General features: G+C 45.2%; 1 protein-coding gene across 3 annotated transcripts in view; it reads left to right on the top strand.

Annotated features, from left to right (window-relative positions):
* Positions 1-15,146, top strand: part of tmem268 (transmembrane protein 268) — a 36,964-nt gene that overhangs the window by 1,295 nt on the left and 20,523 nt on the right. Inside the window, exon 1 of one of the 3 annotated variants that reach the window (XM_072475653.1) lies at positions 5,384-5,549. The exons of the other annotated variants lie outside the window; for them this stretch is intronic. The gene's annotated coding sequence lies outside the window, so the exon portion shown is untranslated. Of the gene's footprint in view, positions 1-5,383; positions 5,550-15,146 lie in introns of those variants that run through there. 3 annotated transcript variants of the gene reach the window in all.

Raw genomic sequence — 15,146 nt, 5'->3', positions numbered from 1 at the left:
TGGGAGATGAGAAAGTACAAAATGCAGTCACTGTTGTAACTACGATGTCACACCACAGAAGGTGACCATTTGATCCATTATTCCTATGCTGATAATTAAAATAAGTATCCAATTAATCTCATATCGCCTCCCAATATTGGACCTTTCACATTCTTCAAACCACTCAAAGCTCCTTACAGCAACTTGGATAAAGGGGAACCTATGGATTTGCTGTATCTAGATTTCCAAAAGGAGGTGCCACATCAAAGATTACTATATAAAATAACAGAACATAGTGCATGGGATAACATATTAGCATGGATAGAGGATCAATTAGCTAACAGGAAGCAGTAAATAGGGATAAGTGGGCTTTTTTGGGGGTTGGCAAGATGTGACTAGTGGAGTGCTGGCATCTCAACTATTTACAATTTATATCAATAACTTTGATGAAGGTTGCTAAATTTGTTGACACAAAGATAGGTAGGAAAGTAAGTTGTGAAGAGGACATGTAGAGTCTGCAAAGGAACATAGACAAGTTAAATTAGTGGGCACAAATTTGGCAGCTGGAGTATAATGTGGGAAAACGTGAACTTGTCCAGTTTGGCAGGAGGAGTAAAAAAAAGCAGTATAACTGGAGAAACACAGCCGAACGCCTGAGTTGCAGGGAGGGGGCAGTGTACTGGTACATGAATCAGGAACAGTTAGTGTGTAGGTACATCATGTGATTAGGAACAGAAATGGAACGTTTTTATTGCAAAGGGAATGGATATAAAAGTAGGGGGCGGGATTGTCCGTCGGCGGGATCCTTTGCTTCGCCGGCAGCGTACTCGTGGCCGCAGATTTCCCAGTGGCGTTGGGATGCCCACAATGGGAAAGCTCATTGGCCGGCTGGCAGGACGGAGGATTCCGTTGCCGGCGGGTGCGCCCCACATCAGAAAATGGGTGTGGCAGGACGGAGAATCCCGCCCGGGATGTTTTGCCGCAGTTGTGCAGGGCAGTGGTAAGACCACATCTTAAGTATTGTGTACAGTTTTGGACTTCTTTTTTAAGAAAGGGTGTAAATATGTTTGAAACAGTTCAGAGAAAGTTCACTCAAGTGATCTGGGCTGGGAGGGTGATCTTAAGAAGACAGGTGGCTGGGAGGGTGACCTTATGAAGAAGACAGGTGGCTGGGAGGGTGACCTAATGAAGAAGACAGGTTGGGCCTATATTCATTGGAGCTTTGAAGATTGAGAGGTGATTTTATTGAAACACATAAGATTCCGAGAGGATTTGACAAGGTGGATGCTGAAAGGATTTTTCCCCTTGTGGGAGAGGCAGAGACACAGTTGTCAGAATAAGGGGTCTCTCATTTAAGACAGAGATTAGAAGAATTTGTTTCTCTAGCGGTCCTGAGTCTTTGGGATTCTCTTCCCCAACGTCTGGTGGAGGCAGGGTCAGTGAATGTTTTTGAGGCAGGGATAGATAGATTCTGGACTAACAAGGGATCAATGGTTAGTGGCAACATTCAACCTAGCCTCTACAGTTCCCTGCAGTAAAGAATTCCACAGACTCACAGCCTTCTGAGAGAAGACATTCCTCTTCATCTCTGTCTTCAATGGATGCCCCCTCACCCTGAGATGATGCGCTCTGGTCCTGGACTCTCCCACACGGGGGAAAGCCCTCTATATATGTTCTTGGAATTTCTATGTAGAGCAATGTGAAATTGAACGTTGGATGGGCACTCCAGCAATTCGCCCCGTACCCGATTCCATGGGGTGCGATCCAACGGCTACGCTGCGCCCGAAAAGCAGCTCACTACGGCGCAGCGTAGATAGAAGCTGGGAGATCCCACTCCCAGGATCTACCCGGCTCATGAGATCTAACGAGACATTGCAATGTAAATCCTGCCCATTGTGGGTGGGATCACTCTTTAGTAAATTTGCATATTAAAACGAGACCGCTAGTCTCACTTTGATGTGCAGACACCCGAGGCATTGGGATCTATCCCCTTCGCCTCGGGGACCTCGGGCGATGCCGTTCGGTGGTCTCTGCAAACAGAACAGACGGGACGGCACTCGTGGCCTCCCAGTTGATCGGAGGCCCCCACATGCGTGCCCTTTGGGCAGGGTAGACTCTGACACTGCTGGTACCACCTGGGCACCCTAGCAGTGCCAGCCTGGCACACTGGCAGTGCCATCTGAGTGCCTGGTTGGCACTGCCAAGGTGGCAACCTAGCATTTTGTGTATGCTGGCGATCGGGCAGGGATGCTCTGCGTGAGTATTGGAGGGTACGGGGGAGAGGCTGGGGACCCTTCCATGGTGGGTTGGGGTGAATGGGGACGGGGGTCGCATTGGGGCCTTGGAGATCGGGACGCCACTCTCGCTAGACTGAGGAATTCCAGCAGGCGAAGCTCCTTGGCGTAGAAAATGGGGCTGTGTGCGGCTTTGGCCGTGCATTCCCCGCTGAGGCCCTTTATTTAATGCGAGTGGCATTGTATAGCCATGTGTTTCTCAGTGCTGCGAGCTAAAAGCACTTGCTATGGAACTTGTTCCCATTTAGTTGAATCGCGCCCATGAACTTCAATAGAGCCAAGAATCAAGCATGAGACACCAGGGATAACAAATGCAACTTTGACTGTTTTACATCCCCCTGACAGTAATCCAATAATAATAATTCCGTTCTGCTTTCGTGTCCCCAATTATTTGTTGTCACAATTAACAGAAGGATGGAGAACCAGAGGGCACTGATTTAAGGTAATTGGCAAAAGAAGTAATAATGACATGAGGAAAAGCTTTGCTAAGATCAAGTGGCTAGCATTTGGTCTGCAATTAGTGAGAGTGCAGCGGAGGCACATTCAATCCAGGCTCTCAAAAAAAGGATTGGGTATTTGAAGATGAAATAATTTGCAGGGCTTTGGGGGTGACAGCGGGGCGGATTTCATTCGCAGAGAGCTGGCAGGGGACACGACGGGCCAAATGGTGCAATCATTTGTGGGTCACACTTTCTTTCAGTTGGGCGTTAGCGTTGTAAATTGCAATGACAGCATTTCCCAATCCTCCTGTTGTGACCAAATCTGCAACTAAGTAGCTCTGCTGGGCAAGTGCTGAAAAGCCTCCCCGACCCTGTTGGCGTATTGCCTTTGTAAAAAAAAAAAGACCAGACATGGTCTGTTTATTTTTATAAAAATTGTAATCAGCAACCCATTGTGACATTTTACTGGAGAACAGAACAAAGCTTGTCATTGGAGTCGCAGTTTGTAGGGATTTGGCTCAAGCAGCTGCCTTTAATACAGGTGACCCCACAGGGTGAGCAATAATAACTCGGCAACAACTTTGCATTGTTCAGCTTGAACTATGATCCAATGGGAAGAACAATAAAGAAACAAGTAATTTACTGTACTGTGCAGTCTTTGAATGGACCACTTCTCTAAATCTATTCTGAGCTATCGTTACTCCCTGCAGTGTGATTGGATTATTCTTCCAGTGTGATTAACTCCAAGCACTGACTTCCACTTTATGAATGACCGCAGCGGGCCAGAGAAGTAACTAAAATTCATCAAATCAAAGGAAAGGGAAGACGTGCATTTCTGCAGAGCCTTTTACAAACCCCTCAGGATATGATAAAGCAACTAGTGAAGTGGCTTTTAAAAAAGGAATCGTGCTACTGTTGTAGCAGAGGAAAGGCAGCAGCCCCATTTATGCACAGTAAGATTCCACAGGCAGCAATGTTTTGACATTGGGACCCCCGGTTCCATCTCCCCTGAAAAAAGGCAGCCAACTTGTACTGGAGGTGTCAGCCTAGGTTTCATGCTCACTCCTCTCGAGTGCGAGTTTTAGGAATGGGACAAGAATTGATGGGGGTTAGGTGGAGGGAAATCTTTTTCACTGGTGAGGAATCCAAAACAAGAGAACACGGCCTTAGAACCAGATCCAGCCATCCGGGGAGATGTCAGAAAACGCATCTTCACAGCAAAAGTGTGGGAATGTCTCCCACAAAAGTGTAGTCGATGCCAGCTCAATGAAGAATTTTAAATCTGAAATAGATAGATTTTTCCTAGCCATGGCTATCAAAAGGCTTGGAGCCAAGGCAGAGGAGTGGGGTATATAATATGAGGTTGCAGATCCCATTGGTTAGCACTGTTGCTTCACAGCGTCACGGTCCCAGGTTTGATTCTCGGCTTCGGTCACTGTGTGGAGTCTGCACGTTCTCCCTGTGTCTGCGTGGGTGTCCGCCGGGTGCTCCGGTTTCCTCCCACAGATCCCAAAAGTCGTGCTTGTTAGGTGAATTGGACATTCTGAATTCTCCCTCTGTGTACCCGAACAGGCGCCGGAATGTGGTGACTGGGGGATTTTCACAGTAACTTCATTGCAGTGTTAATGTTAGCCTCCTTGTGACGATAAAGATTATTATTATAGCAGAATAGAAACGAGGGGCTAAATGGCTTTCTCATGGTCAAATGTTAGTGCACATTCCCTGACTTACAAAATGAGGCATTGCTCTATTTAAATTAGCGGTGAACTTTGCCTTTGGTCTATATGGGAAACAAGAATGTGCGCACAACTCAAGATCTGATTCACAAGCAGAGGGCTGCCTGTAAGTCCACTGCAAACATGTGGTTTTGCACAGAATGCATAAACTTGGGAAAATCCATCTGAAAAAACAGATTTTGACATTATATTTATTTAGGATGGTTACATTCTTGCAAGTTTTCCCCCTAGTTGCTCTGCCAAAAATGGCAAGCCATCAAGTACCCCATACAGACCGTACCCAAGTGACTGCCCTGAATTAAGTGTGGCTGCAATTTACCCAGCCAGACACTGAGGCTGTTCGGTGAGCTCTCATCGTAGTAACCCACCCTCCCCAAGGTTAAGGCCATTATCTGGTGTGGGAGGATGTGTTCAGTCGCAGCTCCGATTAGATGCATTCCTGGAGGTTACACCTCTTACCTTCCATCCTTGTCCAGTCAAACAGCCGTCTTTTTATCGCATCATCAATGCTTTTATAGCATTGGTTTAGCACAGGGCTAAATCGCTGGCTTTGAAAGCAGGCCAGCAGCACGGTTCATTTCCCGTACCAGCCTCCCCGAACAGCCGCTTGAAAGTGGCAACTAGGGGCTTTTCACAGTAACTTCATTTGAAGCCTACTTGTGACAATAAGCGATTTTCATTTTTCAATGAACAAAAATGTTCCAAGAAAGAGATCCACAATTCTTTCAGTGCACGGTTGATTTTCTTTCAGCCTGCATCAACAGACTCCACGTCCGTTCTGGAGAGTTAGAAACCCTGGGGGGGAGAAGCTGGTACAGCGTCAGGGGAACTGCAAGAGAGATCAGTGACAAACGAAAGCACAGCCAGGCTGAAAGGATTGAGCAGCCGGGTTTCCTGTAAGTCATGAGATCTGTACCACCCATCGGCCCTTGGCCATTAGTGACCCAGAAGGCAGGTTATCGACAACATCCTGGAAAAAGTTAACAGGGAGTGTGGCAGAAACTTGAGACCGCTGCTTGTGGCAAAATAAACCGTCACTCGCCCATTTGTGGCAACCTTGAGCAAGGGGAAAATAAACCGAAAGTACAAATAAGACGCCGGTAGGTGATTGAAAGCCAAAAGTGGTGTGTCATCAAGTTTTACTTTCCTGCTTATGTAATTTTCAGGCTTGCTTGTGCAGTAGTTTATCGCAGGTTTACTAAGATGTTAACTTCAAGCTGTTACATGGGATGTCCGATTTTACATTTGAAGTTTGCTGCTGATAGATTCAGTCACGTTTGTGGCCATGATGCTGACTGGTCGTGAAGCGGGCTGACAGGAGCAGGTTTGCGTGGGAGTGGGATTACTCTTGATCCCAAAAGCTTTATTGTGCCTCTTTCTTTCACAGCCATGGTGGAGCAGACTGAGTAAATTAGTAAATTTTCAGTGGCAGAAGCAAAGGCTGTTAAAGTCGTTCCATTGACTAATTGTCTTGACATCGCCTTTGTCAAGAGATTTCAGAATGTGTAATCATTCTGAAGTTCCTATCAATAAATACCTGTCTATTTGCAATGCTGCTGTTTATCCCACTCGGCAAAATGAGATTTAAAACAACAACCCCATGTTTCATAGTTGCTGTTGCACCAACATTTTCAACAGCAAATGGCTCATTATAGATAACAATCATTGTAGACTGGTTAGATTTTACAGTTGCGGACCAGTGAAGCTGAAGATCAAAATTAATCATGTTATTATTACCTTTAGCCACTGTCATTTATCACTGGCAAAACCTCCCTCAAGATTATTGAAAGTAATGGATCATAGGTCTCCATTGAGTTTTTTCTTTCCTGTGTTTTTTCCCTCGTAGGGATAGAATCATACAATTTTTACAGTACAGAAGGAGACCGTTCAGCCCATCGAGTCTGCACAGACCCTCTGAAAGAGCACCCTACCTACGCTCACTCCCCTCCCTATTCCGTAACCCCATAACCCCACCCCGCCAAACCTGCGCATCTCCGTGACACTAAGGGGAAATCTTTTAACATGGCCAATCCACCGAACCTGCACATCTTTGGACTGTGGGAGGAAACCGGACACCCGGAGGAAAATCACACAGACACGGGGAGAACGTGCAAACTCCACACAGACCGTGACCCAAGGCCAGAATTGAACCCGGGTCCCTGGCTAACCACTGTGCCAGGACATGTTCTCCTTTTGTTTCTTGAAGGGGAGGTGTGTTGTGTTGAGTTTGTCTATATTGTTCTAGCTTCATATGTTTCACATTTGTTCCAAAAGTGCAATTTCATTTCAAAGGAAACTTCTTTTTTAAAGAACATGAGAGCAAATTTTCTGAATGCAATATATTAAAGAATGCTGTTAAGACAGCACACGGGCGAGAGGAACAACATAATGAAAATTCAGGTCAACACGACTGAAGCATTCATTGTTATGTTCATTTAAACCTATCCCCTTGACATTTTCATAATGTCAACAACTCTTTGCTGACCTAACCAACAACAAAAAACTGTATTTACATAGTGCTTTTAATGTAGTAAGTACTTTGTTCGAAAGGTTATCAGGCAAAATTGCACACCGGCCACATAAGTTACCATTAAAACATTCGGCAAATGACTAGTGTTCTTGGGGTGTGGGCAACATAGACAAGTAATTCGGCGGGATTTAACTGAGGGAACAAAGTCCCGTAGCGAGACTGGGCAGTACCAGGTTGGCACCCAGGTGACACTGCCAGACTGTCTGGGTGGCACCAGCAGTGCTAGGCTGCCACCCTGCCGAAAGGGCATGCACCTGAGGGCCTCCAATCCTGTGAGAGACCCTCCAGTGCTGTTCCGTTTGGTCCCTTTTTGTGGGGACCAGTACTGAATGGTGCTCGCCCGAGGTCTCCGAGGGGAAGGGTCTCCGAGGCGAAGGGTAACGCGGGAATCCGCACATTAGAGTGAGACTAGCTGTCTTGCTTTAATGTGTAGATTTGCTAAAAAGTGATCCTGCCCACAATAGGCGAGATTTACATTGCAACATCTCCCAAGATCGTGTTAGATCTCGCAAGGCGTTGCAAGCCAGGTAGATCCTGAGAGCGGAGTCTCCCGGCTTCTAGCGTCCATGCTGCGCCAGGGCAAGCTGCTTTTTGGGCGCAGCGCGGCTGTAAAATCGTGCCCAATTATGCATCCTTTTATACTCTGACCAATCAGATGACATGGGACTGGAGTCAAGTATATACCAAATTCTGAGATGCTAGTGAGCCAGTTTGTTTTTTATGACCCTTGGGCAGCTTTTGGTAACAACTCCCATTTATATAGCACCTTGGCCATTTTACAATGTCTCAAAGTACTTCAGGGGAGCCTGCCAGACAAAGAGTTGTCAGAGACGCAAAAGAAGGCGACATTGGGAAAGATAGCCAGAAGGTGTTTTTTCAGAGTGTCTTGCAGGAGGAAAGAGTTTTGGAGAGGGGTGGTGAAGGGGAGGAATTTGGAGGAGAGTTCGTTGAGGGTGGTGGGAGGTGAGGAGGAATTTTTGAGCTCGGGGCCTAGTTGGCTCACAGCAAGGCTCCTAATAGCAAGGTGAAGAGATTGGTGGTGTTGAATTCAATTTGATCTCTCCTCATGGTAGAATTTGAACTCTGAACTTCTGGGTTGCTCGCCCATTATGATAACCACTGGATTACTTAAAAAGAGGCCTGGAAAACCCTCAATTGCAAATAGCAATTGCAAAGACCGTCTTTTCAGGGCCACCGGAGAAGGGTTTAAAAAAAAGACATCTTTGTTGATGTTGCCCAAGTCCCAATAAGAAATTGAAAAGCTTTGTATCTAAATGCAAGAAGCATTTGTAACAAACTTATGAGCTAATGGTGCAAATAGAAACAAAAGATTATGACTTGGTGGGGATTACTGAAAAGTGGTTACAGGGAGACCAGGTCTGGCAATTTAATATCCAAGAGCACGTAGTATTTTGGAAAGATAGGCTGAAAGGAGAAGGAGGTGGCATAGCCTTGCTGGTGAGGAAAGGGATCAGTGCTGGAATGAGAAATGACATAAGCACTGGAAATCAAGATGTGGAATCAGTCTGGGTAGAAATAACAAAGGGAAGAAGTCCTTGGTCGGAGTAATCTATAGGTCCCGAAACAGTAGTTCTACAGTGGGGCACAGTATAAACCAGGAAATACTGGGGGCTTCCAAGAAAGGCACAGCAATAACAATGGGTGATTTTAATATGCACATAAACTGGAGAAATCAAATTGCCAAGGGTAGCCTGGAGGCAGAGTTCATTGAATGCATTGGAGATTTTTTCCTGGAACAGTATGTTGGGGAACCAAACAGGGAGGAGGCTGCTCTGGATTTGGTATTTTGTAATGAGGGATTAATTAATGACCTCATAGTTAAGGACCCACTGAGGAGTAATGACCATAGTGTGGTAGAATTCAATATTCAGTTTGGGGCGAGAAAGTGGAGTTGCATACTCGTGGTTTGGAATGAAACAAAGGAAATGACATAGGCTTGAGGTCAGATTTGGGCTGTATAGACTGGGCAGGAAGGGTAAAGGCAGGACAGCTGATGAGCAGTGGCAGTTGTTTAAGGAGATACTCAATTCCCCACAACTAAAATTTATCCCAGTGAGGAAGAAAGGTGGAAAATGGGGTAAAAAACATCCATGGCTAAACAAGGAGGTCAAGGACATAAAGACAAAAACTATGTTAAATTATATTGGAAAGGCCAGTGGCAGACTGGAAGATTGGGAAACTTTCAAACATAAACAAAGGAATATTTAAAATGTAATCAGGGTTTCGCCCCCAAAAGATGTGCAGAGTAGGTGGATTGGCCACGCTAAATTGCCCCTTAATTGGAAAAACAAGAAAATGAATTGGGTACTCTAAATTATTAAAACAAAAGTAATAAAAATAAGCTAAGGTAAATTACACAAAATAACTAGCACAGAATATCAAAAAGGATAGCAAAAGCTTCTACAGGTATATACAAAGAACAAAGAAATGTACAGCCCGGGAACAGGCCCTTCGGCCCTCCAAGCCCGTGCCGACCATGCTGCCCGACTAAACTACAATCTTCTACACTTCCTGGGTCCGTATCCCTCTATTCCCATCCTATTCATGTATTTGTCAAGATGCCCCTTAAATGTCACTATCGTCCCTGCTTCCACCACCTCCTCCGGTAACGAGTTCCAGGCACCCACTACCCTCTGCGTAAAAAACTTGCCTCGTACATCTACTCTAAACCTTGCCCCTCTCACATTAAACCTATGTCCCCTAGTAATTGACCCCTCTACCCCGGGGAAAAGCCTCTGACTATCCACTCTGTCTATGCCCCTCATAATTTTGTAGACCTCTATCAGGTCGCCCCTCAACCTCCTTCGTTCCAGTGAGAACAAACCGAGTTTATTCAACCGCTCCTCATAGCTAATGCCCTCCATACCAGGCAACATTCTGGTAAATCTCTTCTGCACCCTCTCTAAAGCCTCCACATCCTTCTGGTAGTGTGGTGACCAGAATTGAACACTATACTCCAAGTGTGGCCTAACTAAGGTTCGATACAGCTGCAACATGACTTTCCAATTCTTATACTCAATGCCCCGGCCAATGAAGGCAAGCATGCCGTATGTCTTCTTGACTACCTTCGCCACCTGTGTTGCCCCTTTCAGTGACCTGTGGAATTGTACTCCTGGATCTCTTTGACTTTCAATACTCTTGAGGGTTCTACCATTCACTGCATATTCCCTACCTGCATTAGACCTTCCAAAATGCATTACCTCACATTTGTCCGGATTAAACTCCATCTGCCATCTCTCCGCCCAAGTCTCCAAACAATCTAAATCCTGCTGTATCCTCTGACAGTCCTCATCGCTATCCACAATTCCACCAACCTTTGTGTCGTCTGCAAACTTACTAATCAGACCAGTTACATTTTCCTCCAAATCATTTATATATACTACAAACAGCAAAGGTCCCAGCACTGATCCCTGTGGAACACCACTGGTCACAGCCCTCCAATTAGAAAAGCATCCTTCCATTGCTACTCTCTGCCTTCTATGACCTAGCCAGTTCTGTATCCACCTTGCCAGCTCACCCCTGATCCCGTGTGACTTCACCTTTTGTACTAGTCTACCATGAGGGACCTTGTCAAAGGCCTTACTGAAGTCCATATAGACAACATCCACTGCCCTACCTGCATCAATCATCTTAGTGACCTCCTCGAAAAACTCTATCAAGTTAGTGAGACACGACCTCCCCTTCACAAAACCATGCTGCCTCTCACTAATACGTCCATTTGCTTCCAAATGGGAGTAGATCCTGTCTCGAAGAATTCTCTCCAGTAATTTCCTTACCACTGAAGTAAGGCTCACCGGCCTGTAGTTCCCTGGATTATCCTTTCTACCCTTCTTAAACAGAGGAACAACATTGGCTATTCTCCAGTCCTCCGGGACATCACCTGAAGACAGTGAGGATCCAAAGATTTCTGTCAAGGCCTCAGCAATTTCCTCTCCAGCCTCCTTCAGTATTCTGGGGTAGATCTGGGGTATAAAGGGGAAGAGAGTCACTAAGGTGAATGTTGGTCCCCTGGAAGATGATACTGGTGATTAATAGTGGGGAACACAGAAATGGCAGAAATGCTAAATCAATGCTTGGCCTCAGTTTTCACGGTGGAGGACACTAGTACCAGTCCTATAGGAACAAGCAATTCAGAGGTAATACAAAGGGTGGAACTCGGAACTGTCAGCATCAATAGGGAAATGGTACTCAACAAACTCTTGGGATTGAGGGCAGACAAGTCCCCAAGGCCTGGTGGCCTATATCCTAGGGTGTTAAAGGAAGTGGCAGCAGAGATTGTGGATCCATTGGTTATGATATTCTAAAATTCCATGGACATGGGAAAGGTTCCAGTGAATTGGAAATATGCTAACGTAACACCCTTATTCAAAAAGGGAGGGAGGCAGAATGTGGGAAATTCTAGACCATATAGTTTAACATCTGTTGTTGGAAAATTGTTAGAATCAGTTATCAAGGACATAATATCAGGATGTTTGGAAAGTTAAAACGCTATCCCATCAGAGTCAACATGATTTATTATGAAGGAGAAATCATGTTTGACTAATTTGCTAGAGTTCTTCGAAGATGTAGCAAGCAAAGTGGATAATGGAGATCCTGTAGATGTAGTATACCTGGACTTGCGGAAGGTGTTTGATAAGGTGTCGCACAAAAGGTTGATTGACAAGGTGAGATCATATGGGATTAGGGGTTATTTATTAGCTTGGAGAGAAGACTGGTTGATGGACAGGAGACAGAGATTCTGCGTAAATGGGTCTTTTTGTGGATGCCAAGATGTAACTAGTGAGGTGCCACAGGATTCGGTCCTTGGGTCAAAAACAAGAGGTCACAATCTTTGAATAAGAGGTATCAAATTTAAAACAGATTTGAGGAAAAACTATTTCTCCCAAAGGGTTGTGAATCTGTGAAATTTGCTTCCCCAGAGTGCGGTGGATGCAGAGACGGTGCGTAAATTTAAGGAGGAGTTTGACAGATTTTTAATTGGTAATGAGTTGAAGGGTTATGGAGAATGGGCAGGACAGTGGAGTTGAGGCCAGGATGGGATTGAGGGTGTTAGGCTCGGGAGGCTAAATTGCCTACTCCCACTCCTAGGTCATGTGTTCTAGGGAGGAGATGCTCTGGCTGATTTCTTGGTCTGTAACATTGTAGGTAGCAGATGAGGAACATATCAGCCATGATAGAATGACAGAGCAGACTCAATGGGCTGAATGGCCTAATTCTGCCCCTATATCATATGAAACTGTGGCTCCAGTAAAGGGAGTCTTTGCCTTTTGGAGAGGAGTAAAAGAGGGAGCAGTCAAAGTCTTTTGGTGGGGTGGGAGTGAGGGGGTGGAAACAAGAGATTGAAATAAAATACAACGTTGCTGCCTCCCACTATATCCTTTTGAATATATATTCAGAGTAGTGTAAAAATGTGGAGTGGATGCGGTGATTCCATTTAAGGGAAAACTAGATTTTGTCATCTAGTGTTGGAGCTGCAGCCAGCCAAAGAAGGTGTAATGTTGTTCTCTCTGCCATGTAAAGACTATCTCTTGATCATTTGGTGAATTCAGAGTGATAACTGTTCTCAGTAATGAATTTAAACCTGATGTGCTTCTTATAAAAGTTTTTTTTAATGTCTTATGGATGTTAAAAGGAAAGTTTAAGGATTACTTAATGTTGTATTCTTTGGGGGTTGGATTTGAATTGATGGTTGCTAAGTTGTTCACTGTATGTTTTAAAAAGGTTAACTTGAGTTCATAGACTAAACATTGTTTTGCTTTAAAACTTACTGTTAGATGTCTGCTGCACCACATCTGTACAGTGGGCCGTGTGCTCCCCATACCACAATCTAGTAAAAGTTGTGGGTCAGGTGAACTCCATGATACACTTTGGGGTTCTCTAAACCCTGGCCCATAACAAATTGGGGGCTCGTCCGGGATAAAAGTCTATCTATTCAACATTAAAACGAAACCAAAAAACACAGACACACCCAAGCTTTTCTCAAAGTGAAACTAAAAGCTGACAGACAGCCCAGTGCCACCAACACTCTGATATCACTGCAGTAATAAACACACATTTCTTAAAGGCACTCTCAGATGACAATTTACATAAGAGAGAGCGGAAAGTTAAAGGCTTTGCTGATTGAGACAGGTGACAAGGGACTTGAGGAATCTTGCGTGAAGCATATACACCAACATGGACCTGGTGGGCTGAATGGACTGTACATGCTGTGTGACATGCTTTGTGTTTTCGAACAGTTTCATTTAGTGTATTTTGTTTAAATTATCAACTAACTATATGGTCGATGACTGTGAAATTGATCTGTCACAACAGGTGATCACTTGTAAGTGTTCTGATCAACTCCAGAATTTGCTTTGTAGAAATGCATTGGTAGTGGTGGGTGGCCAGTTAGTAATGTGCCTGGGGATCCGGATGACGTTGACCAGGGAGAGGGAGACCCAAATTTTCCACTGATGCACTTAGGAGGGGATGCGCATCCAAAATTGTATTTGCACAGTCTGTGACTTTTTTTTCTCTCATTGATTAAAATGAATGGTCAGGGAATCACTATCTGGGGTACATGATTTTTCAATAGGGATTCCTGACATGAGGCTGGAGTTACTGAAACGGAAAATCCTTGGCAATAAATTCAACGGAGCAACAGAAGTACCTGAACTGTTTTGCAGCTCAGTTAGAATTATATTAAAGATATGAGAGATTTTTAAGCCGCAAAGCGCTGTATCATGGAGTGATGGGTAAACTTGTGTTCATTGTCCCTGTGTGTTATTTATACCCACGCTCCAAGGACGACGTGACCAGGAACTTCTGCTCCAGCGGATTGAGCTGAAATCAGTGGGTCAAGAGTTTCTAACCTTTGGCTTGTTACTTTTCATATTGGCCAGGATCAGATGGGGCAAGAGGTGGCCTGATAGCTGAGCCATAACAGGGTGAAGAAGAGTTTTTAAATTCATTTACAGGATGTGGGTGTTGCTGGTTAGGCCAGCATTTATTGCCATACCTAGTTGGCCTTCAGAAGGTGGTGGTGAGTTGCCTACTTGAACCGTTGCAGTCCTTTAGGCGTAAGTGCACCACAGTGCTATTAGGGAGGGAGTTCCAGGATGTTGCCCCAGTGAGAGTGACGGAACGGCAATATATTTCTAAGTCAGGGTGGTCAGTGGGTTTGGAAGGTGTTGTCTAATGAATTTTTGTGAGTTACTGCAATGCATCTTGTCGATGGTGCACACGGCTTACACTGTCCATCGGAGGGGGAGGGTTTGAATGTTTGTGGAAGGGGGAACAATCAAGCGGGGCTGGTTTGTCCTGGATCGTGTCGAGCTTCTCAAGTGTTTTTGGAGCTGGACTTATCCAGGCAAGTGGAGAGTATTCCATCACATTCCTGACTTGTGACTTGTAGATGGTGGACAGGCTTTGTGGGGTCAAAATGTGAGTTACTTGCCGTAGGATTCCTAGCCTTTGACCTGCCCTGCTAGCCACAGTATTAAAATGGCTAGTCCAGTTCAGTTTCACTGATAACCCCCAGGATGTTGATTGTGGGGGATTCAGTGAATGTAATGCCATTGAATGTCAAGGGGCATTGGTTAGATCCTCTCTTGTAGGAGAAAATGAAATGAAATGAAATGAAAATCGCTTATTGTCACAAGTAGGCTTCAAATGAAGTTACTGTGAAAAGCCCCTAGTCGCCAGATGGTCATTGCCTGGCACTTGTGTGGCACGAATGCAACTTGCCACTTGTCAGCCCAGCCTGGATATTATCCAGGTCTTGCTGCATTTGGACACGGGCTGCTTCATTATCTGAGGAGTCGCGAATGGTGCTGAACATTGTGAAGTCATTCGCAAACATCCCCACTTATAACCTTATGATGGAAGGCAGGTCATTGATGAAGCAGCTGAAGATGGTTCAGCCTAGGACACGACCTGAGGAACTCCTGCAGTGATGTCCTGGAGTTGAGATGATTGACCTCCAACTACCACAACCATCTTCCTTTGTGCCAGGTGACTCCAACCAGGAGAGAGTTTGCCCCCTGATTCCCATTGACTCCAGTTTAGCTAGGGCTCCTTGATTCCATACTCAGTCAAATGCTGCCTTAATGCCATAAACAACAGGGAGCCTCAACCCTGGGAAGCTTTGGGGGGCAAGTTGAAAGGA

Source organism: Scyliorhinus torazame, chromosome 14 (assembly GCF_047496885.1).
Source record: "Scyliorhinus torazame isolate Kashiwa2021f chromosome 14, sScyTor2.1, whole genome shotgun sequence".
Taxonomy (NCBI): domain Eukaryota; kingdom Metazoa; phylum Chordata; class Chondrichthyes; order Carcharhiniformes; family Scyliorhinidae; genus Scyliorhinus; species Scyliorhinus torazame.
The sequence above is the reverse complement of the archived record's forward strand: the minus strand, read 5'-3'. Positions and strand labels throughout refer to the sequence as shown.